Here is a 23455-nt window from a genome sequence, read left to right on the forward strand (position 1 = left end):
CCCCCCACAACATCTCGATGGGATTTAGATCCGGGCTTTGACTTGGCCATTCCAGAATCCGCCATTTATTTATTTTGAGCTATTCCTTGGTGGATCTACTGGTATGTTTAGGGTCATTGTCATGTTGCAAGGTCCACCTTCGGTTGAGCTTCAACTTTCCGACAGATGGCCTCATATTATCCTCAAGCACCCTCAGGTACAATGAAGAAGTCAAAGTGGATTCTATGATGGTGAGCTGCCCAGGCCCTGATGTAGCAAAGCTGCCCCAAACCATAATATTTCCACCACCATGCTTTACAGTTGGTATCAGGTTCTTGTGGTCAAATGCTGTCTTTGGTTTTCGCCAAAAATGTCTTGTGGTACTGTGGCCAAATAGCTCTCCCTTTGACTCATCTGTCCAGAGCACATTGTTCCAGAAGTGCTGGTCTTTGCCTCGGTGTTCATTTGCAAACTTTAGTCTTGCCCTGATGTTCTTTCTGGACAGCAAAGTTTTCCTCCTGGCACACCTCCCATGTAGATCAAATTTGTGCAGCCTCTTTCTAATGGTAGACTCGTGCACTTTGACATCAACAGTGGCAAGAGCTACCTGTAGGTCCCGTGATGACATTCTGGGGTTCTTAGAGCCTTCTTTCTGCATCTTGCGGTCTGCTCTCGGGCTGAACTTGCTGGGGCGGCCTGGCCTGAACAAGTTGGCAGTTGTTTGGAATCTTCTCCACTTGCAGATGATCTTCCAGACAGTCGAATGATTGACTTCAAATTGTTTGGAGATCTTTTTAAATCCCTTCCCAGACTCGTAGGCATCCATAACCTTCTTGCTGAAGGCCTCAGGGAGCCCTTTTGATCCAGGCATGGTGACGCCGCACACTTCCACAACAAAGAGCAAACCAAACTAAATGTATGAGGTTTAAATAAGACAGGTTCCTCCAAGCTCTTTTCTAATGATGTTCTAATCATTTGCACCTGTGCTGGTGCATCTGATTCTAATTTTAGGTATTTGAAGTCGTGATAAATGTAGGGGTGTACTTACTTTTTCCACATGCGAAATTTGCATTTATGTTTATTTAAATTATACAATGGACTACAAAAAGTAAATGTTTCATGATATTTGTCATATTATATCACATTTATCTGTCGATATTATTGAAATGAAGATCAAATAGCTGTATGTTGAAATATGTTGAAAAAGTCAAAACTTTACATGGGGTGTACTTACTTTTTCACGTGACTGTATTGGTTGTACAATTGATTAATATTGTTATTGCTGTTATTCTTGTGTGACCTTAATACAATACTTGTTTGTTGGGAACAATTGGTGTGGTTTCACCATTGATCTTTGACACACAGAATAACACATCTTTCTGCCGTGACTCCTCTCGGGGCTCGGAGGTACACCGTGACCGGGGTTTGGGGAGGAGTACGTAACAGAAATTTGGGGCCTCGTCCGGGATAGAATTCCCTAACATTCCCAAAATTCCTAAATTTGGAATTTTCTAACATTCCCAATTTTTTCAAAAAATTGGATTATTTTTTTTGTGAAGGTTAACAGGTGCTAACTGATAGGCACCATGGTGTTTGACGCAGAAAAGTTTGTGGCATCCCCTAATGAGGCACAGTTCCAGGCGTTAAAAAGATCGGAATTCATGATATTGGCCAAATATTTTATCTTGGAGGTCCGAGTTAGTATGAAGAAAGCAGAGATTCAGACATTGGTGGTGGAGTCTCTAGTGGGACAAGGAACATGGGAAGAGGTAGCCTTGGATTGGTTCCCCGAGGAAAAAGGAAATGTGGAGCTCCGGAAAATGGAGATGCAACTGCAGAGCCAGGAAAGGTTAAAAGAGTTGGAATGGAAAGCCGAGGAAAGAAGAGCAAAGGAAAGAGCAGAGGAAAGGACAGACGAAAGGGAGTTAAAAGAACGGGACATGGAGTATCAGAAGGAACTTAAACTCAATGAGCTGGAATTACTGGGAGAACGGAGAGAAGTAGAATCCATGCCGGCTAGTTCGACAACTAGTGAGAACTCTTGGGATGTTGGTGGGCATGTGAGGCTGGTTCCACCCTTCAATGAAAAGGATGTGGCCAAGTTTTTTTTACATTTTGAGAAGGTGGCTCAAATGCTAAAATGGCCTGTGGGGTCCTGGACTATGTTAGTGCAAAGTGTTCTGGTGGGTAAAGCTCAAGATATATTTTCGGCTTTACCGATTGACCAATGTGTAGATGATGAGATATTGAAGAAAGCCATTCTCAAAGCCTATGAATTGGTCCCTGAAGTTTACCGGCAAAAATTCAGGAATGCCAGGAAGAGGGAGAGTGAGACCCATGTGGAGTTTGCCAGAATGAAGGAAACCATGTTTGATAGGTGGTGTGACTCGAAGGAGATTGGGAAAGACTTCAACCTGTTATGACAATTGATTTTGGTGGAGGAATTCAAACAGTGTGTCCACGTGGACATTAAAGTACATCTGGATGAAATGAAAGTACCAGAGTTGTATGAGGCAGCAACCGTAGTAGATGACTATGCCTTGACACACAGGATGGGGTTCCACAAACCTAACTTCCCGTCTAGAGTTAGCCAGGGGAGTTATAGTAAATCAGGATCGGAGAACAAATATTCATGGAGGCGGCCTCGAGAGGACTATGGGGACAAATCTGATACCGCGACTTTTAGGGATTAGAAGACTGCAGTTCCAAGACATGCCTATCTTCCGGGGGGCCAGAGGCAGACCACGAGTTTTTCCTCCGGGCCTACTTGCGCCTTTTGCAAGAAACCTGGACATTTGATGTCCCAATGTTACGCCCTGAAAAGGGAAAATCAGGAGCGGAGTCAAACTAGTGAAACTCCGAATGCGTTGGCAAATGCGAGAAATCGTCCTTGGAGGACAGTGCCTTGTGAAGGTTCCCATGCCAAAGTTACGGCATCACAGAACGACCTTGTTCAAGAGGGTTACAAACCTTTCATTTCAGAGGGGTTTGTGTCACTGGATGGGGACTTAACGAACCAGAGATCTGTTAGGGTATTGAGGGACACAGGAGCACATCAATCTTTGATGCTTGAAGGCATTTTGCCATTGTCAGAGAAGACGTCAACTGGTGTTAGTGTTCTTTTGCAGGGGGTTGGTGGCTATGTTAAAGCTCCTCTTCATGTCATCCATTTGAAGTCTGATTTGGTGTCAGGACCGGTCACCGTAGGTTTACAAGCCACTCTTCCTGTAGAGGGAATATCTTTTATTATCGGGAATGATTTGGCCGGTGGTCGAGTTTCTGGTAATCCAATGTTGGTTGAAAAGCCCAGTATGGAAAATAACACCGCACAGTTAGAGCAGGAAATTCCGGGTATCTTTCCATCCTGTGCAGTGACTCGTGCTATGGGTAGGAAGCGCTCTGAAGAGAAGGAGAAGGAAGGCGATGTGGATTTGGGTTCCTTCGAGGTATTGGAAGAAAATTCAAAAGAGGAAATGGAGTGTCCGTCGGAGACATCTGGGAACGAGGTTGAACAAACGGTGCTGGTCCGAAAGAGACTTGTTGAAGAACATCACGGAGATTCGGAGATCCGGAGTTTGATTGATAAAGCTGTTGCAGAGGAAGAGGCTAAGAAGATACCTGTTGGTTACTTCATGAAAGGGGAAATACTCATGAGAAAATGGAGACCACCGGAGGTGCCAGCAAATGATGAGTGGAAAGTTCATTACCAAATTGTGGTGCCACAGCCGTACCGGAAGGAGATATTGAGTTTGACGCCGTTTTCACCGTCCGAAACGCGTAATAGGCTTTAAAAAAATATTTTTCAAATGCTCGAATCTCATTGGTTCCGGTGTTTGGTGACGATTTTCGTTGAAGATAACCAGGCCCGTGGGGGCCGAGGTTGGTCTTAAAGTATTTGAATTATCAATTAGAGGTGCATAAGATTGTGAATCAAACAAGGACGGGTGAAAGAAACTCCTATTGAACGTTTTTCAATTTGTTATGCATACTTCCGCATCCATTGCGGTTCGGAATTCTCAAGCCAAAGGACACAGCATAATCTGGTTTTCGACATAATACGTACGCGTTTATTGACAACATCGGCTTCGCCGGCTGTTCCAGAGAGTCGGCGCTGCTGAGGCTGTTTCTTGGTAAGGGTTACAGTACTGGGTGGTTTGCCACCTTTGCCATTGCCTTCCCAGCAGTCGTTCGAGAAATAATTTGTAATTTGTTCACAATACCGGAGATAGCTTGCCTACTCTTCGTGAAGATCACTGTGGGATGTTTAACGTCCACCAACTATAATGTCAGCAGACGGGACGTCCATCCGAGGGATGACACACACACACATTGATGCCTCCCTCGCCCTGCCTGTGAAACACTGGAACCACCTTTCGAGGCCATTTTTCCCCACAGAGCAGGGGTTGGCCTTTTTCGGTCACCTTGGTCCCATTTTTGAAGCAATGTTTTATGGCTGGATGCCCTTCCTGCCGCCAACCCTATTCCTCGCCTCTTGCGACACACAGGGAATTACCAGTGAACTTGTGCTCAATTTGCCGACCTCGGAAGGATGACAGGCTGAGTCAACCCCCTGGTGTTAATTCAGCAATGACCGGGATTCGAACCCAGGATCCTGGGATCCCAAGCCGGCACCCTAACCGCTAAGCCAACACCAGGCTGTGAAACACTGGGATGACAGTTTATAACTGGGTCGGGATTCAAACCCAGGCTGGACATCTTTTATTGGCGAGTGTGCACACCTCTCGGCCATCCTGCGTGTACCAACCTCCATAACCAAAATGTAATCGACTTGTTCTTGGTTTCCACCTCCCGAACTCATCCACCAAGTTTGATTATAATCCATCCACAAAATCATACCATGGGTCGTTTCTCAATGTTGAAGAATCACTTTAAAACCCTCGGATCCAGAAACTGATTTTCACCAATATTGAATCAATTCGTCCTTGTCACACACCCAACATGTCCACCACGTTTCCTCCAAATTCGTCCATAACTTTTTAATATATCCTGCTATATATCGTTTTTTATGGCTCCGCCCCCGAAGGTGGCGGAGCCATTATGTTTTCGAGTCTGTCCGTCCATCCGTCCGGGCTGAACCTCGTTTTTCTCAGCAACCACATGGCAAATTGAGACGAAACTTTCAGGGTTGGAGTGACACTGATGCCTAATGTTTTTATAATAATTGTGACGTCATAGGGCACGTGGTATGGCAGCCATCTTGGATTAAATGCAAATCATGAAAAAATTATTTCTCGGAAACCGCTGAATGTAACAATTTGAAACGTGGCACATTGTCAAGTAACCCCAATGGGGGAACAAAAGCATGGTAATGATGACATAATAGGTGAAGTGGTTTACCAGCCAAAAATGTTTTAATCGAATTCCTTATCTTACTATCATTCACCAAGTGTCCGTCCGTCTGTTCGAATGTACCGCAAAAACGGCTCAACCGATCGAAACGATATTTTGTGTGGGTAATCCTGGAATCTCCAGGAGTAAAATAGGCTATTTAGCTTTCCCAATTTCAGTTTTGGTCTCCAGTATTCTCAGGTTTGGACTCCCGCATAACATTCACGTTCGCATAATGTCCATTGTGACGATGTTCTAATTGTGACGATGTATGTGTTCACGGTAGTGTTTGACGTGACGGTGTGAGCATAATTTCGTAATGTTTTTCGTTTCGTAATCCTTTAATGAACGTTCAATGTTTAATGAACGTTTAATGCCCTTCGATGTCCGGGGCCGCAAGCGCGCGACACTGGACGGGCCAGCGTGTACCTTGCCCTTCGCCTTCAGGCTCGGGTAAACCGCTGAGCCCCATCCGTGATGGGGACTGGGGCTTGAGACAGTGTCCTTCATTAAAAGTATAACAAACGCTGTCTCCATCGATCTTGCCAAGGCCGTAACACCTATCGGCTCAAAATCCTTTTAACTGTTGATTTGGTGCAGTTACACGTATCGCTAATTTGGTACACGTATCGGGAGTACATTCGACATCGCGATTGTGAACACGATTATCGATCACGATTCACGATCACGATCATCATGATCATAGTGTATCGATCACGATTTGAAACGCGATGGAATAATATTTACCGATATGAACAGTGATGTGGCTTTTATTGAAATTCTAAAGATACTGTTTAGATTTTGATGATTTCCGTGTGATATGATTCAACGGATGTTTATATGAATCGTTTAAAATTAAAAAAAACCTTCAATTTCTGATATTTTGCCGTTTCATTTGGGCTTCCCAATTGAAGCCCCGCCCATAGGGCGGGTACCGTTGCTTGTCCTAAACATCTGAAATTGCTTGCACATGATCTATGACCCATTTGTATTGAAATATTAAATTTATGACATCATTGGTCACATGGTTTGGCAGCCATATTGGATTTTACCGAAAACCTCAAAAAAACATCTTCTCTCAAACCACCAAATCGATTGACTCAAAACTTTACGTGTGTCATTGACAAGGCATGGTGATTAAAAGATGACCACGAAAATATCATTGATCACATGGTGTGGCAGCCATATTGGATTGAAGGAAAATATTAAATAATTATACGTCTTGAACTGCTTACCCTATTAATGCTAAATTTTACAAATATCATCTAACACCGTTGTTGCATATCGTTTAAAAATGATGATGTCACAGGTCGCGTGGTTTGGCAGCCATCTTGAATGGAAAAACGAACCGATCCGATCAACACGAAACTTCAGAAATGTCATGCCAGACACATAAATATGCAGAGTGTACATTTTTAAAGGTCATATGTCACGTGGTGTGGCAGTCATATTAGCTTGAAAGCCAATATTTTTAAAAATACCTTCTCTGAAACCACTTCACCGATCGATGTGAAACCTGTCATGGCTGGTGAAAATGTGATAATTGAAAACAGCTGAAGGGATTTAAATCAAACTTGTTTATTTTTATCACAGTGAACGAGGGCATCTACCCATTGTGGGACGATGCGGAGGCAAATTGGCAACAGTCGCATTGCACTAGTTTGTCATCACTCCAGCACTAGGTATTGAAATATCATGTAACATATCATTTTTGGCCACATCTCAATGGCGAAAAATCACTGAAGAAATTTAAAAATCTCTTATCCGGATCTGTATTCGAATCATCACCAAAATCGAATGAATTCGTCCTTGTCACACACTCTTTCACTAAATGGCGAAAAATCACTTTCAAAAATCCTTGGATCCAGGTCCAGATCTTTGCTAATATTGAACAATTCGTCCTTGACACACACCAAACATGTCCAGCAGGTTTAGTCCGAATCCGTCCATAACTTTTTGACATATCGTGCTACATATAGATTTTTGCCCTATCTCTCAATGGTGAAGAATCACTTTAAAAATTGTGATATCCTGATCCAGATCTGAATTTTCATCAAAATATATAGAATTAGTCCTTATCGCACACCCAACCTGGCCATCAGACAGATTTCATCCACATCCGTCCACAACATTTTGAGATAGCCTGCTCAAAGGCAGACAAGCACACAGACAGGGATGAAACATAACCTCTGTCCACCTTCAGTGGCGGAGGGAGAACGTTCCTCGAGCTGAACATACCTCAACCAGGTATGGTTGAGGTATGGTACCAACCAGGTATGGTTGAGGTATGGTATGGTACCAGGTATGGTACCAACCAACCAGGTTACATACCTCAACCAGGCTGAACAGTTTACATTTTGTATCCCACTGATAGGCCAGATTTCTCCTTAACCAAAAACTAATTGGCTTGTTCTTTCACCGACCAAAACACATCCAACAAGTTTTGTCATAACCTGTCCATAAGTTTTTGAGATATCGTGCTGTCGGCTATATTGTTTGTGGCTCGATCACTCAATGGTGAATAATCACTTTTTAAATATTCTAGGATTCAGATCCGGATTTCCACAAAACCTCATCAATTAATCTGTGTCACACACCCAACCTGTTCACAAAATTTTGGCTGAATTCGTTCAAAACTTTTCAATGTATTCTGCTCACAGACAGACAGACAACCAGACAACACAAACAGGTGAAAAGTTAACCTCCGCCCACCCTTGGTGGTGGTGTTAACAAGACTTGAATAGAGGGATTGAGACAATAACAGGGCACACAGAAAATTTTCTGTGTGAAATGCAATCAATGATTTCCTAATAATTGCATTTTTCATGCTCATCCATATATAATGGAGCAAATGTATTTGTATGTATGTATACACATATATATATATACTGTATGTGTGTGTGTGTGTGTATGTCTGCATGTCTGCATTTACCCATTGATTTGACAGCTGGCCTGACGCCACTCACATTTGTATCCTGAAAAAAAAATCACGTCCACCATTTTGGTCAGCCGAAGATGTCTGGAAGTGCCTTATGAAGAAATGCTACGCCCTCCCGATAAGTTCTCCATTTGGTGTAAAGCAAAGTTCTCCGTTTGGTGTAAAATGATCATTAAATATTGAAAGGTTGGAGCTGATATGTGTTATGGACCTTATGAAGGCAATAGTACTTGTCGGCCTGAGACCTACATAACCCGGGTTATTATTTTTTTTCGGGAGTGATTGTGACAGCGGTCTGTTGCCTATACACCACCCAACTAAAGGGATGTGTCAGAAGAATGTGTTGCACGTTTGGAACAAGATCGCCCGTGGGGTGGGTACTCTGCTCGTTGGTATAATAAACGGAGATCCTTTCCAAGGAACTTCAACACAGGAAGCCATTAGGCCTATCAAAGCCGACATTATTATTGTCAACTTGTGATTGTCCATGCTCTTTCCTCTCAAATGCTGCAAGGATGTACCTCGTACATGACTTGTTAAGCCTCTTCAGATGTAAAGACTTTTTAAGTGTTTGGTATGGCTCGACCAGGGTTCAAACAGCTGACCTCTCAGACTTAGGGGTGATGCTCTGTCCATTACCACACCGAGTCTCGTTATAAATGGGATAATGTGTATTTAGTTCAATTACAATACTGGGATGAGTGAAAAGTTAAAATGACTAATTCCTTGTCACGTATTATACTCCAAGGGTACTTCAGATGTTGGGAGTGTTGGAATTTTTGAAGGCTTAAAATGCATGCTGAAGCAGATGAATATATCTATATTATAATAGCCGTAGATGATTCTGTCTGTCTGTCTGTCTGTCTATCTGTTGGGTGTCTGTCCGGGGTGTGGCTTACTCGGTTTGCAGAGTAGCTCCACCCATAGCTCCACCCATTCTGGGAGTGGCTATAAACAAATATCCACCATTTTATTAACTCGCATAGCTTTGAGTCCTGTTTTGTAGGCCCGTGGTGTCTTGCTCTCCCCCAGTTTTATTTCAAATCAAATTCGATAAATCATTTCATTTTTCACAGTCGCTAACATAGTTTTAGACTCGGTTGAAAAAAAACGGGAAGAAAATCCGATGAAAGTTGCCGTTTATAGAACGAAATGAATTCTCAAAGGCCTGTAACTTCAAGGCCATTGAGTCTCTCTCACGCCTTTATCTCCAATCTAACTCACCATATGATTTCATTTTTATCGATGGTTTTACTTTTAGACTCGGTGTCAGCAATAATTGAGAACAATCCACACACGCGGGAAAATGCAGAGATATATTTTTTAAAATCGCGTCATGGTGTATCATACACCGCCCAACATGACACCGCCGGCAATGTGTCGATATATATTAAAAATTCGCTTTTGCTTTTCCGTTATGATATATTACTATTTCGTTTGATGATAGTCGTCACAAAAACGTCAACAATGATGCCGACATATATTTCTTCGTTTTTATTTCATTCAACATATTAGCCGGAAGTAAAATATGTTTCAGGAAATTACCGAGAGATATTTCTTCGTTTTTTTTATTAGTTATGTGCGCATACACTTTAAATAGGTTTATTTGAAATCTTTAATTTTCCACAAACATTCCACACACGCGGGAAAATGCAGAGATATATTTTTTAAAATCGCGTCATGGTGTATCATACACCGCCCAACATGACACCGACGGCAATGTGTCGATATCTATTTTAAATTCGATATATCATTTCATTTTTCACAGTCGCTAACATAGTTTTAGACTCGGTTGAAAAAAAACGAGAAGAAAATCCGATGAAAGTTGCCGTTTATAGAACGAAATGAATTCTCAAATGCCTGTAACTTCAAGGCCATTGAGTCTCTCTCACGCCTTTATCTCCAATCTAACTCACCATATGATTTCATTTTTATCGATGGTTTTAGAGTCGGTGTCAGCAATAATTGAGAACATTCCACACACGCGGGAAAATGCAGATATATTTTTTAAAATCGCGTCATGGTGTATCATACACCGCCTAACATGACACCGACGGCAACGTGTCGATACATATTAAAAATTCGATATATCATTTCATTTTTCACAGTCGCTAACATAGTTTTCGACTCGGTTGAAAAAAAACGGGAAGGAAATCCAATGAAAGTTGCCGTTTATAGAACGAAATGAATTCTCAAACGCCTGTAACTTCAACTTCAAGGCCATTGAGTCTCTCTCACGCCTTTATCTCCAATCTAACTCACCATATGATTTCATTTTTATCGATGGTTTTGGACTCGGTGTCAGCAATAATTGAGAACATTCCACACACGCGGGAAAATGCAGAGATATATTTTTAAAAATCGCGTCATGGTGTATCATACACCGCCCAACATGACACCGACGGCAACGTGTCGATATATATTAAAAATTCGCTTTTGCTTTTCCGTTAAGATATATTACTTTTTCGTTTGATGACAGTCGTCACAAAAACGTCAACAATGATGCCGACATATATTTCTTCGTTTTTATTTAATTCAACATTATTAGCCGGAAGTAAAATATGTTTCAGGAAATTACCGAGAGATATTTCTTCGTTTTTTAAAATTAGTTATGTGCGAATACACTTTAAATAGGTTTATTTGAAATCTTTAATTTTCCACAATATAATTTACTTGCCATTTATCATTTGATGATTACGAGACAAATTCCTCTTGAGGATCGTGACAATTCATGCGCTGCGTGGAAACTTCTATTTCCAAAATGAATGAGACGATCGATGAAGAACGCAGACTTGAACAGGATGCAGCAAGAAAACGAATGAGACGGGCGAACGAGTCCATCGACGAACGTCAATGCAAACTTGCGGGGTCACCCGTGGGAATCCCACGGGCATGGATGTGTGTGACATTTCGACATATTGAGTTAGATGCTGCACATTCATTTTTACAAAATGGTTACTGGCAAGTCATCAGATCCAGAAATGGTGTAAAAACCACCGTTTAGAGGCCATTTTTCCCCGCAAAGCGGGGGTTGGCCTTTTCGGGGACCGTGGTAGTTGTTGTTTTTTTGTCCCCTTTTTGAAGCAATGTTTTACGGCCGGATGCCCTTCCTGACGCCAACCCTTTTTGCCGCCTTCAACGACAAACAGGGAATTACCAGTGAACTGGTACTCAATTAGCCGACCTCGGAAGGATGACAGGCTGAGTCAACCCCCCTGGCATTAATTCGGCGATCGACCGAGATTCGAACCCAGGATCCTAAGCCGGCACCCTAGCCGCTAGCCCAACACCAGAAATGGTGTCATGAACACAATTTATTTACGCACAAGCACAAAAGCAAGACGGGCCGATTTCCGATTCCGACAGGCCGACGGGCGAGACGGGCCGATTTCCGATTCCGACGGGCCGATTTGGAGCAAGAAAAAGAACGAGACGGGAGAAAAAGGAGAGAAACGAGACGGGGAAAGCCGATTGGAGAGGCGAGTGAGGCGCGATTGGAGAGGAGTGTGAGGCGCGATTGGAGAGGAGTGTGAGGCACGATTGGAGAGGAGTGTGAGGCGTGATTGGAGAGGAGTGTGAGGCACGATTGGAGAGGAGTGATTGGAGGGGAGTGTGAGGCACGATTGGAGAGGAGTGTGAGGCACGATTGGAGAGGAGTGTGAGGCGCGATTGGAGAGGAGTGTGAGGCGCGATTGGAGAGGAGTGTGAGGCGCGATTGGAGAGGCGTGTGAAGGATTGCAGAGGAGAGGAGTGTGAGGGATTGGAGAGGTGAGGGATTGGAAAGGAGAGGGATGTGAGGGTTTGGAGAGGAGAGGAGTGCTAGGTGGAGAGAGGAGAGTGTCAGGTGGAGACAGGAGAGTGTCAGGTGGAGACAGGAGAGTGTCAGGTGGAGAGGAGTGAGGGGTCACATATTATGTGAAATAACTAAATTCACACCATTTCTGGATCTGATGACTTGCCAGTAACCATTTTGTAAAAATGAATGTGCAGCATATAACTCAATATGTCGAAATGTCACACACATCCATGCCCGTGGGATTCCCACGGGTGACCCCGCTAGTATATATATATAACGTTAAATACATTTCAATGCATTTTTATTCCATTTAATATTTTCAAATTTGCTTGTTTTTTCTTTAGGGCAACTTCGTGAGTTCGGCGTCCGCTACCAATGAAGGCCAAAAACAATCAAAGAAGGAAGGTGGAAAGTCAATCTGGAAAAAAATTTGCAGGTAAATAATAGTTGGCTGGCTTGTAGGAAAGTGTTAAATGTGGTCGTTGGATCTTGTGTGTCATCTGCTTACATCAAGGAATTCATGACTATGGTAAACAAAATGAAGCACAAGAGCCAATGAGAAGTAGGAGAGGGCAGAAGAGGCAAAGCCAGATGAAGCTTGTTTTCAATAGAGAGCCCATCAACTTGCAACATGGAGGAGAGTGACAGTTCTTTGGAATTCACGTCTTGTCTTGATATTCCAATGGTGTAGAAGACCTTGTTTTTGACCACTCAAAGAGGAGCAAGGTGGGAAGCCGGAGCAGCAGCCCAGAATGGGGAGCCATACCTCATGGAGCTCACTGCAAAAGCCAAGTATAGTGTGATGAACCTGGTGTGATTGTCAATTATTGCCTTAGCTCTGTAGAAAATACCCAAACTGTGATTAACAGTTGGTGCTCATTTTATGATATGATCATGGTTACCATGCAATTCATGTTATGTTTAGTTACCCACATGCTATAACCAAAACCCTTGTGGTCAAGGTTGCATAATATAAGGCTGGTATCTGCTTGGCAATTTGATCTTCTGAAATTCCCACAGCTCGTTGATACATTTAAGAGTAAGCACACGGAGGAAATAAGTCACACAAAAAAACAGCACACTCAGTCCAAACGAATAAATCTTACATTAAAATGTTGGACTTTTTGTCTCAACCAGGTATAAGTAACGTTCGATGACATTTTAACTTTGAAGTTCGAACTCGATGTTAAGATTAAAAGCCAGATACAATGCAAGATACACTTTAAAGTTTCTGTGTTAAAATTTCAATCTTAAATTTAAGATAATGTACACTTCAAATTAAAGTCTGCAAGGACCTCGGCCTAGTTTTAGGGGGAAATCAGTGTGGAAAAAGTCATTTGGTGAATTACTGCCGCGACAGAACTGAAATCCCTATTTTTCAGAACTTGAACTTAGAATATGGAAGTCAGACTCATAAAGTTGTAACTCACACTCAACCTGTCAGGACTCAACCTATACCCTGCAAATTATTATACTATTTTGTTCAAATTAATGAAGCTCTGCAAGAAATTCGAGAAAAAAAATCACAAGGGAATTTAAACCTACACTTTCCCAACGGTGTTCAAAATATTGGTCTGTAATTCAATCCTATTAAGTATAATCAAGTTGCTGTGACATCAGCAATTCAAAGATGAGAGCTTTTTGCTCTTCCCCAGCCACTATCCTGGAATGGCCCGAAAAATGTTAATTATGATCACTTGTGCAAAACGTTTGAATTGTGATCACGTGGGCAAAAAGTCCGGTCAATTTCACTAAGCCTCATTCCTTAAGGTGAAAAATTCACGAAAGTTGTGTGAGAAGGGTCCGAGTTTAGATGCATTATAACATTTCCGTTTTCGAATAGTTGCTATTCTTCTGAGATAAAGATTCTCTAATATATTTGTGATTTACATGGTTTTGTTACTCCATCTTTAGAAAATAACACTTGTCTCTTCTTTTACACAGAAATTCAAATCCGAAGACGAACAGAGTGAAAAAGGATAAGCCACAAAAGGGTGAGTTTTAAGAAACATGGTGACAGTTAAATACACTTCATGACTTATCTACATGTTCTTAGCAAGTATTTTGCATGTATTAAAAAATGTTCACAAGTTTGAGAGTTGGAGAACAGTGTTGTTACGGATTCGGCACTAATTATTGTGGTTATGATGATTATTGTTGTTGGTTCTAAGTATTATGGTGATGGTGGTTTAAGGGAAAGGGTTATTGTCGTTAAAATGTTTAAAAGCACTCATGATAAAATAATATCGGAAATGGCAGAGTGCGCCGCAAGAGGTCGAGGGAGGAGGAAGAGCGCGTAAGGCAGAAAGAAGAAGAAGAGGCGTGACGAGAAGAAAAGACGATCTTGGTTGAAACTCCGTACCGAGCGGTCGAGCGTACAGTGCGAGGGAACTTTGAGTCCCTGAAAGGAAGTTCGTGCGATAGGTGATATCGCCGGAGTACCGTGGAGCCTGCATCGTCAGGTCGGCATTGAGGTTCCGGAGTATCCTTGCCTCGAAGCCCCGGCTCGAGTGAGAGCCGTCCGCCATTTCGCCACGCGCGCTGCCTTCAGTGGAAAAGGTTTTTGTCGCGTCGGCTGGCATTATTCCCCGGTGGTTTGCCTGGGACGGCTGTGCAAGAAAGTGGCTTTTGAGGATTATACGGAGCCTCGCTGATTGAACAGCAAACGTGTACGTCAGAGCGCGTCTTTGGAGGTTTTCCATTACACCGCTAGTTTGCTGGGTGTTGGACCACGTGACCTCTGGGTCGCTTCGATCGTCCCCGCCTCAATTGATTTTGGATCGGACATTGATCCATCGATCGCTGGAGCGAATCGACTTCGCCTTGGAGGGGTACAGAGACATTGGGGGAGTGCTGTGAGTTTGGGTTAACGGACTAGATAAGGTGGTACCATCTTAAGATAGGGATTGTATGGTGAATTGCTATAATTATTTGTGTCGTGATTCCTGTGTGATTTATAATATATGATTGGTTTGTTCATCCCCATTGGTGTGGTCTCCTTATTGATTGCGACACGGAATAGTATATTTTTCTGCTGTGGCTCCTCCCGGGGTTCGGAGATATACCGAGACTAGGAGGTCGGGGAGGACCACGTAACAGAAATTGGGGGCTCGTCCAATTGATTTGTGGGCTCAAAATTGGGTCTGCGTCCGGGATATAAAATTTCCTTAATTTTGTCCGTGAAAAAATTCCCTAACATTCCCAGAATTCCCATATTTGGAACTTTTTCCAACATTCCCAAATTTTTCCAAAAGCAAAACAAATTTTTTATTTGTTTAAAAAAAAAATTTATTGTGTGAAGGTTAACAGGTGTTAACAGTAGTCACCATGGAGTTTGACACAGAGAAGTTTACGGTGACCCCTAGTGAAGCACAGTTCCGAGCGTTACTAAAATCAAAACTCTTGATATTGGGCAAACATTTTAGCTTGGAGGTCCGAGCTAAAATGAAGAAAACAGAGATGCAGACAGTGGTGATAGAATCTATGGTGGAACGAAGAACATGGAGAGAGGGATCCTTGGATTGGTTACCAGAAGAACAAGAAAGTGTGGAGCTCCAAAAAACGGAGATGCAATTGAAGGGCCAGGAAAGGTTAGAAGAGAAAAAAGCAGAGGAAAGGAGAGTGGAACGAGAACTTCAGGAAAGGTTAGAAGAGAAAAAAGCACAAGAAAGAACCAAGGAAAGGAGAGTGGAAAGAGAACTCCAGGAAAGAAGAGAAAAGGAACAAGCAGAGGAAAGGAGAGCTGCAAGGGAACTCGAAGCAGAGGAGAGAAAAGCCGACAGGGAGTTAAAGGACCGTGAATTGGCGCATCAGCAGGAAATTAAAGTCAAGGAGCTGGAGTTAATGAGAGAATGGGGAGAGGTACCATCCCTGCTGACTGGTTCGACACCTAGCCAGAACACCTGGGATGTTGGCAGACATGTGAGGCTGGTTCCACCCTTCAATGAAAAGGAGGTAGCCAAATTTTTTTCACACATTGAGAAACTGGCTCAACTGCCAAAATGGCTTGAGGAGTCCTGGACCATATTAGTGCAAAGTGTTCTGGTGGGTAAAGCTCAAGATATTTATTCGGCTTTACCGATTGACCAATATGCAGATTATGAGGTATTGAAGAAAAACATTCTCAAAGCCTATGAATTGGTCCCGGAAGCTTACCGACAAAAATTCCGGGATGCCAGGAAGAGGGAGAGTGAGACCCATGTGGAGTTTGCCAGATTGAAAGAAACCATGTTTGATATGTGGTGTGATTCAAAAGGGGTTTGGGAAAGACTTCGAACTATTGCGGCAATTGATCCTGGTGGAGGAATTCCAACAGTGTGTCCACGAGGACATTAAAGTACATCTGGAGGAAAGGAAAGTACCAAAGTTGTATGAGGCAGCAACCATGGCAGTTGACTATGCCGTAACACACAGGATGGGGTTCCACAAACCTAACTTCTTGCCTAGACTTAAACAGGGGAGCTATGGTACATCAGAGGCAGAGAACGAAAATTAATGGGGGCGGCCTCGAGATGAAAATGAGGACCACTCTGATACCACGACTTCTAGAAATCAGAAGACAACAGTTCCAAGGCAGACGTATCCTCCGGGAGGCTCGAGGCAGACCATGAGGTTCTCCGCCGGGCCTACCTGTGCGTTTTGCCATAAACCTGGACACGTGATGTCCCAATGTTTTGCTCTGGGAAAGGAAAATCAGGAGCGGAGTTCGACTAGTACAACTCCGAATGCAATGGCCAATGTGAGAAATCGGCCTCAAAAGGGTTACCAACCATTTATTTCAGAGGGGTTTGTGTCACTGGATGGAGACTCGACTAACCAAAGACCTGTTAGGGTGTTGAGGGACAAAGGAGCACATCAATCTTTAATGCTTGAAGGCATTTTGCCATTGTCAGCGGAGACGGCAACTGGTGATAGTGTTCGTTTACAGGGGATTGGTGGCTGTGTTGGTGCTCCACTTCATGTCATCCATTTGGAGACAGATTTGGTGTCAGGACCGGTCACCGTAGGTTTACAAGAGAAAAGGGAATGATTTGGCCGGTGGTCAAGTTTCTGGTAACCCGATGTTTGTTGAAAAGCCGAGTAGGAAGCGCCCTGAAGAGAAGAGGAAGTACCCTGAAACTAGGTGTCAGCACACGCAAGTCAGGGATGGAGGCAATATTGGCAAGCTCTCTGTCGGGGGACTGAACTCCAAAACAAAGGAAGATGTTCTGGAGTCTGCCTTCAGCAAATATGGACCCCTTTTGGAAGTGCTGCTGATAAAAGACAAGGAGACGCAAAAGTCAAGAGGGTTTGGCTTTGTCACGTTTGAGAACGCAAAGGATGCCAGAGATGCAGAAAAGGATCTGAATAGCAAGGAGTTGGAGGGTCGGACCATAACAGTAGTCTTACGTGGTCCCCTCGGTGAATACCTGGTCTCAGTGACCCCCGGACCGTGAGAGGAACTTCGCCAGAAAGCTGTACTATATATGCGCTTTCGCCACGCAAGCCATATGAATTTCACCCAAGCGACAACTGACGTTCAAGGATATATTTCAATGGTAATGATACCAAACAATTTCAATGACACAACCATCAACAATATTTCAATGACACAACCACGGAGATTTTCCCCGAGCAATCAACAACACATAATCCTCACCAATTCCCAATTCACAATCAATTCCCTATGATTAAGATGGCCATCTTATACATGTGTGTCCCGGTGAGTACTCACGAAACCCTTTTGGTCTCGGTCCCGCACAATGTCTCTGGGCCCCTCTTGACCAAGATGATGGTCGCCGTCACCGCACTCGGGCGGTAGAACGAACCCCGGGTGGACGTTTCTCCACCGGGCAGGTATCGTACCAGGCACCGTGGCGGCAGCCCCTCATGGCCACGCGCAGCGGATACGGTAGAGCAAGCCAAACCCCACGCCGCTTGCAAGGCGCGTTAGGCCCCAACGTGCGACCCGCACGCGTCTGTTTGGACGGTGCCGCGAACGATTCCAGACGCGGGGTCGATGCACGGCCCCACGTCAACTTGACGTCTCCACCGGGCAGGTACACGTCCCCGGGAATTCCTCTCGCCTGACAGGTTTCGGAACGCCTCTGTTTTCCGCGCAGCGCAAGGTCGATTCCACCTTTTGTCCTCGCGGGGCGAGGAAGAAGGATCACCGTCCTTTTTTCTCCTCGTGTCTTTTCTTCTTCCGTTTTCGGTCACTTCCGTTTCCGGCCACTTCCGTTCAGAAGGGCTCCTGACCCTCCAATCACAACAACCCTTAATATAATACACACGGATAAGCAACCTGAATGGTAATTCACATACATTCACATAAATATGTAACACTCCCCCCCTTCAAGAAAGAAAGTTTGAACCCAGCGAAAACTTTCTTTGCCGGCCAATTTGGAGAAACAAACCAGATCACTCAACCCCCCCCCCACATTATCAGTTGCCCCCGGGCACAGTTATCACTTAAAAATAAAGCAACCAAAATTTCACCACAACCCCTCCAGATTCCTCACTCTGGACTAAGCACCAGCAACGACATTGTCCCTGCCAAATCAAACTCCATCTCCTGACCCTCTGACTTTGACCGCCAGTTTCTTGTGAATGAAGGTTAAGGGGTTGATCAAAGATCCAAAGTTAAGCCACTCGATAGCACTTTTCTGGGAGGCCAAGCCGAGTATTCACTACATGGATGCCTTTAGGAACGCGGAGTTCACGGTTAGTCCGTGCAGGAAAGTTCTCTACATGGGCGCCTTGAGGAACGTGGAGTTCACGGTTAGTCCGTGCATGAAAGTTCACTACATGGACGCCTTTAGGAACGGCGTTCACGGTTAATTCGTGTAGGAATCTTGGCTCGGCGGCTCCCCCGCCTTCAGTGCTTCAACTTCTCAGAACTTCCCTAATAATTAGGTTGGGACCACTGGTCCCTGTAGTCCCATGAATAGCGGTCTCCTTCTCGGCCACTACTTTGCCAATCCTTCCTTCGGGAGCGGCCGTAACTCAGGGAGCCTCCATAATAATATTGATTGCGGCCACCACCAAAACTACCGCCCAGTTGTCCTCTCCTGTAGACCTCTCGACGCCTACGAAATGCCTTCCCTACTGTTATGGTCCGACCCTCCAAATCCTTGCCATTCCAATTCTTCTCTGCCTCTCTGGCGTCTTTTGTGCTGGCAAACGTGACAAAGCCGAACCCTCTTGACTGTTGCGTTTCCCAGTCTCTTACCAACCGCACTTCCACCAGCGGCCCATATCTGTTGAAGACAGAGGTCAGAACTTCTTCCTCTGTTTTGAAGTTCAGTCCCCCTACAAATAACTGGGCACTTTTGTCGTCATCCCGAGCTGGTGTGGTGTTATTTTCCCTGCTGGGCTCTTTACCAACCCTCAGGTTACCATAAACTTGACCCCCGGCCAAATCATTCCCGATAACCACAGATACACCCTCTACAGGAAGCGTGGCTTGTAAACCGACGGTGACCGGTCCTGACATCAAATCGGACTCCAACTGGATGACCTGAAGGGGAGCACTAACACCGCCCCCGATCCCCTGTAAACGAACACTATCCCCCGTTGCCGTCTCCTCGGACCATGGCAAAATGCCTTCAAGCATTAAAGATTGATGGGCCCCTGTGTCCCTCAATATCCTAACCGGTCTCCGGTTAGTCGAGGCTCCATCCAGTGACACAAACCCCTCTGAAATAAATGGTTGGTAACCCTTTTGATGGCGATTTCTTACGCTAGCCATCGCATTCGGAGTTGTAATAGTCGGACTCCGCTCTGGGTTGTCCCTTTTCATGAGGTAACAACTGGACATCAAGTGTCCAGGTTTCTTGCAAAACGCGCAAGTAGGCCCGGAGGAAAAACTCGGGGTCTGCCTCGGGCCCCCCGAACTATAAGTTTGTCTTGGGCCCGCCTCCCTCTGATTTCGAACCGGTGGGGTATCATAGTTGTCCCCATAATCATCTCGAGGCCGCCGCCATGTATGGTCGTTCTCCGCACCTGCTGTTCCCCACCTCCCCTGCGGAGATCTAGGCGAGGAGTTAGGTTCGTGGATCCCTATTCGGTGGGTTAAGGCATAATCATCTGCCATGGTGGCTGCGTCCCACAACTTCGGTACTTTCTTTTCCTGCAGGTACACTTTGATGTCCTCGTGGACACACTGCTGGAATTCCTCCACCAGGATCAAGTCCCGCAATGTTTCGAAGTCTTTCCCGACTCCTTTTGACTCACACCACCGATCAAACATGTTTTCTTTCACTCTGGCAAACTCCACATGGGTCTCACTCTCCCTCTTCCTGGCATTCCTGAATTTTTGCCTGTAAGCTTCCGGAACCAATTCATAGGCTTTGAGGATGTGCTTCTTCAGTACCTCATAATCTGCACATTGGTCCATTGGTAGCGCCGAATAAATTTCCTGAGCTTTCCCCACCAGCACACTTTGCACGAGTATGGTCCAGGCCTCCTCCGGCCAGTTTAATTGTCGAGCCACTTTCTCAAAGTGTGGGAAAAATTTCGCGACTTCTTTTTCACTGAACGGTGGAACCAGCCTCACATGTCTGCCCACATCCCAGGTTTTCTGGTTAGGTGTCGACCCCGTCAGCAAGGGTGGTGCCTCTCCCCGTTCTCTCATTAACTCCAGCTCCTTGAATTTGATTTCTTGCTGAAGCTCCATGTCACGTTCCTTTAATTCCCTTTCCGCTTTTCTCTCCTCTGCTTCGAGGTCCCTTGCAGCTCTCCTCTCCTCTGCTTTTCTCCCTTCTAACCTTTCCTGGAGTTCTCGTTCCACTCTCCTTTCCTCTGCTTGTTTCTCTTCTCTCCTCGCTTCTGCTTTCCTTTCTTCTTCTTTTAACCTTTCCTGGAGTTCTCGTTCCACTCTCCTTTCCTCTGCTTGTTTCTCTTCTCTCCTCTCTTCTGCTTTCCTTTCCTCTTCTGCTCTTTCCTTTTCTGCTTTCCTTTCTTCTTCTGCTCTTTCCTTTTCTGCTTTCCTTTCTTCTTCTTTAATCCGTTCCTGGCTCCGTAATTGCAACTCCAGTTTCCGGAGCTCAACATCTTCTGGTTCTTCGGGTAGCCACTCCCAGGCTAACTCGTCCCATGTTCCTAATCCCACCATAGATTGTATCACCGTGGCCTGCAACTCTGCCTTCCTCAAATTAGTTCGGACCTCCAAGTTAAAATGTTTGGCCAATTTCAAGAGGTCCGACTTTAGCAACGCTCGGAACTGTGCCTCACTCGGTGTTACCCCAAAGTTCTGTGCCACAAACGCCATGGTGCCTATCGTTAACACCTGTTAACCTTCACCCAAGATTTTACCCCAATTTCTCAAAAAAAAAAATTTTCCAATTAATAATTAATTAATAAATTTTAATTAATAAAAATTATTATTTTATTATTTTATCCAATTTTAAATCCCAGACGAGCCCCCAATTCTGTTACGTGGTCCCCTCGGTGAATACCTGGTCTCAGTGACCCCCGGACCGTGAGAGGAACTTCGCCAGAAAGCTGTACTATATATGCGCTTTCGCCACGCAAGCCATATGAATTTCACCCAAGCGACAACTGACGTTCAAGGATATATTTCAATGGTAATGATACCAAACAATTTCAATGACACAACCATCAACAATATTTCAATGACACAACCACGGAGATTTTCCCCGAGCAATCAACAACACATAATCCTCACCAATTCCCAATTCACAATCAATTCCCTATGATTAAGATGGCCATCTTATACATGTGTGTCCCGGTGAGTACTCACGAAACCCTTTTGGTCTCGGTCCCGCACAATGTCTCTGGGCCCCTCTTGACCAAGATGATGGTCGCCGTCACCGCACTCGGGCGGTAGAACGAACCCCGGGTGGACGTTTCTCCACCGGGCAGGTATCGTACCAGGCACCGTGGCGGCAGCCCCTCGTGGCCACGCGCAGCGGATACGGTAGAGCAAGCCAAACCCCACGCCGCTTGCAAGGCGCGTTAGGCCCCAACGTGCGACCCGCACGCGTCTGTTTGGACGGTGCCGCGAACGATTCCAGACGCGGGGTCGATGCACGCCCCCACGTCAACTTGACGTCTCCACCGGGCAGGTACACGTCCCCGGGAATTCCTCTCGCCTGACAGGTTTCGGAACGCCTCTGTTTTCCGCGCAGCGCAAGGTCGATTCCACCTTTTGTCCTCGCGGGGCGAGGAAGAAGGATCACCGTCCTTTTTTCTCCTCGTGTCTTTTCTTCTTCCGTTTTCGGTCACTTCCGTTTCCGGCCACTTCCGTTCAGAAGGGCTCCTGACCCTCCAATCACAACAACCCTTAATATAATACACACGGATAAGCAACCTGAATGGTAATTCACATACATTCACATAAATATGTAACAGTAGGGAAGGCATTTCATAGGTGTCGAGGGGGCTACAGAGGAGGACCACGGAGTAGGAGTTTTGGTGGTGAGCGCAATCGATAATATGATGGAGGCTCCCAGAGTTCCGGCAGCTCCCGAAGGAAGGATTATCAGAGCAGTGGCCGAGAAGGAGACCGCTATTCATGGGACTGCAGTGACAAGCGGCCCAATCGTGATTATTATGAAAGTTCGGAAGATTTGAAGCACTGAATGCTGCGGAGCAGCCGAGCCAAGATTCCTACACGGATTAACCGTGAACGCCACGTTCCTAAAGCCGTCCATGTAGTGAACTTTCCTACATTGATTAACCGTGAACTCCACGTTCCTAAAGGCGTCCATGTAGCGAATACTTCCAGGCCTCGCCACCCAACCATCATGGAACCTGGCTCTCAGCTCGGCCTCCCGGAAAAAGTGCTGTAGGGTTGCTTGACTTTGGATTTTTGATCACCACCCCTTAACCTTCATTCAAAAGAAACGAAAAGTAAGATCAGAGGGTGCTGAGATGGAGTTTGGCTTTGCAGGGGTCCAACTGGGAAATTGAACAAGTAAAGGGCAGGACAATGTCGTGTTGGCCCTTTGTCCAGAGTGAATTAACTGTGGAAAGCTCTGTGGGTTGGGTGAAAGTTTGTTGCTTTAATTTTGGGGAAATATTGATTACTGTTGCTCACGGGAATTGAGGAGTTGGGGGTGAGCTACTTTTGTTTGTTTACAGGATGTTGCCTCCAAAAAGTTTTCACTAGGTTCAAACTTTTCTTGAGGGGGTGAAGTGTTACGGATGCGGCACTAATTATTGTGGTTATGATTATTGTTGTTGGTTCTAAGTATTATGGTGATGGTGGTTTAAGGGAAAGGGTTATTGTAGTTAAAAGGTTTAAAAGCGCTCATGATAAAATAATACCGGAAATGGCATAGTGCGCCGGAAGAGGTCGAGGGAGGAAGAAGAGCGTGTTAGCAGAAAGAAGAAGAAGAGGCGTGAGGAGAAGAAAAGACGATCTTGGTTGAAGCTCCGAACCGAGCGGT

The 23455-nt window shown here is 44.8% G+C and overlaps 1 protein-coding gene across 1 annotated transcript in view; it reads left to right on the forward strand.

The window, feature by feature from the left end:
• LOC137424188 (coiled-coil domain-containing protein 149-like) overlaps positions 1–23455 on the forward strand; it is a 163389-nt gene that overhangs the window by 33552 nt on the left and 106382 nt on the right. Inside the window, exons 3-4 of the mRNA XM_078774361.1 lie at positions 12407–12498; positions 14007–14056. The gene's annotated coding sequence lies outside the window, so the exon portion shown is untranslated. The remainder of the gene's footprint in view (positions 1–12406; positions 12499–14006; positions 14057–23455) is intronic.

Source organism: Myxine glutinosa, chromosome 3 (genome assembly GCF_964187855.1).
Source record: "Myxine glutinosa chromosome 3, kmMyxGlut1.1, whole genome shotgun sequence".
In the NCBI taxonomy this organism is placed as follows: domain Eukaryota; kingdom Metazoa; phylum Chordata; class Myxini; order Myxiniformes; family Myxinidae; genus Myxine; species Myxine glutinosa.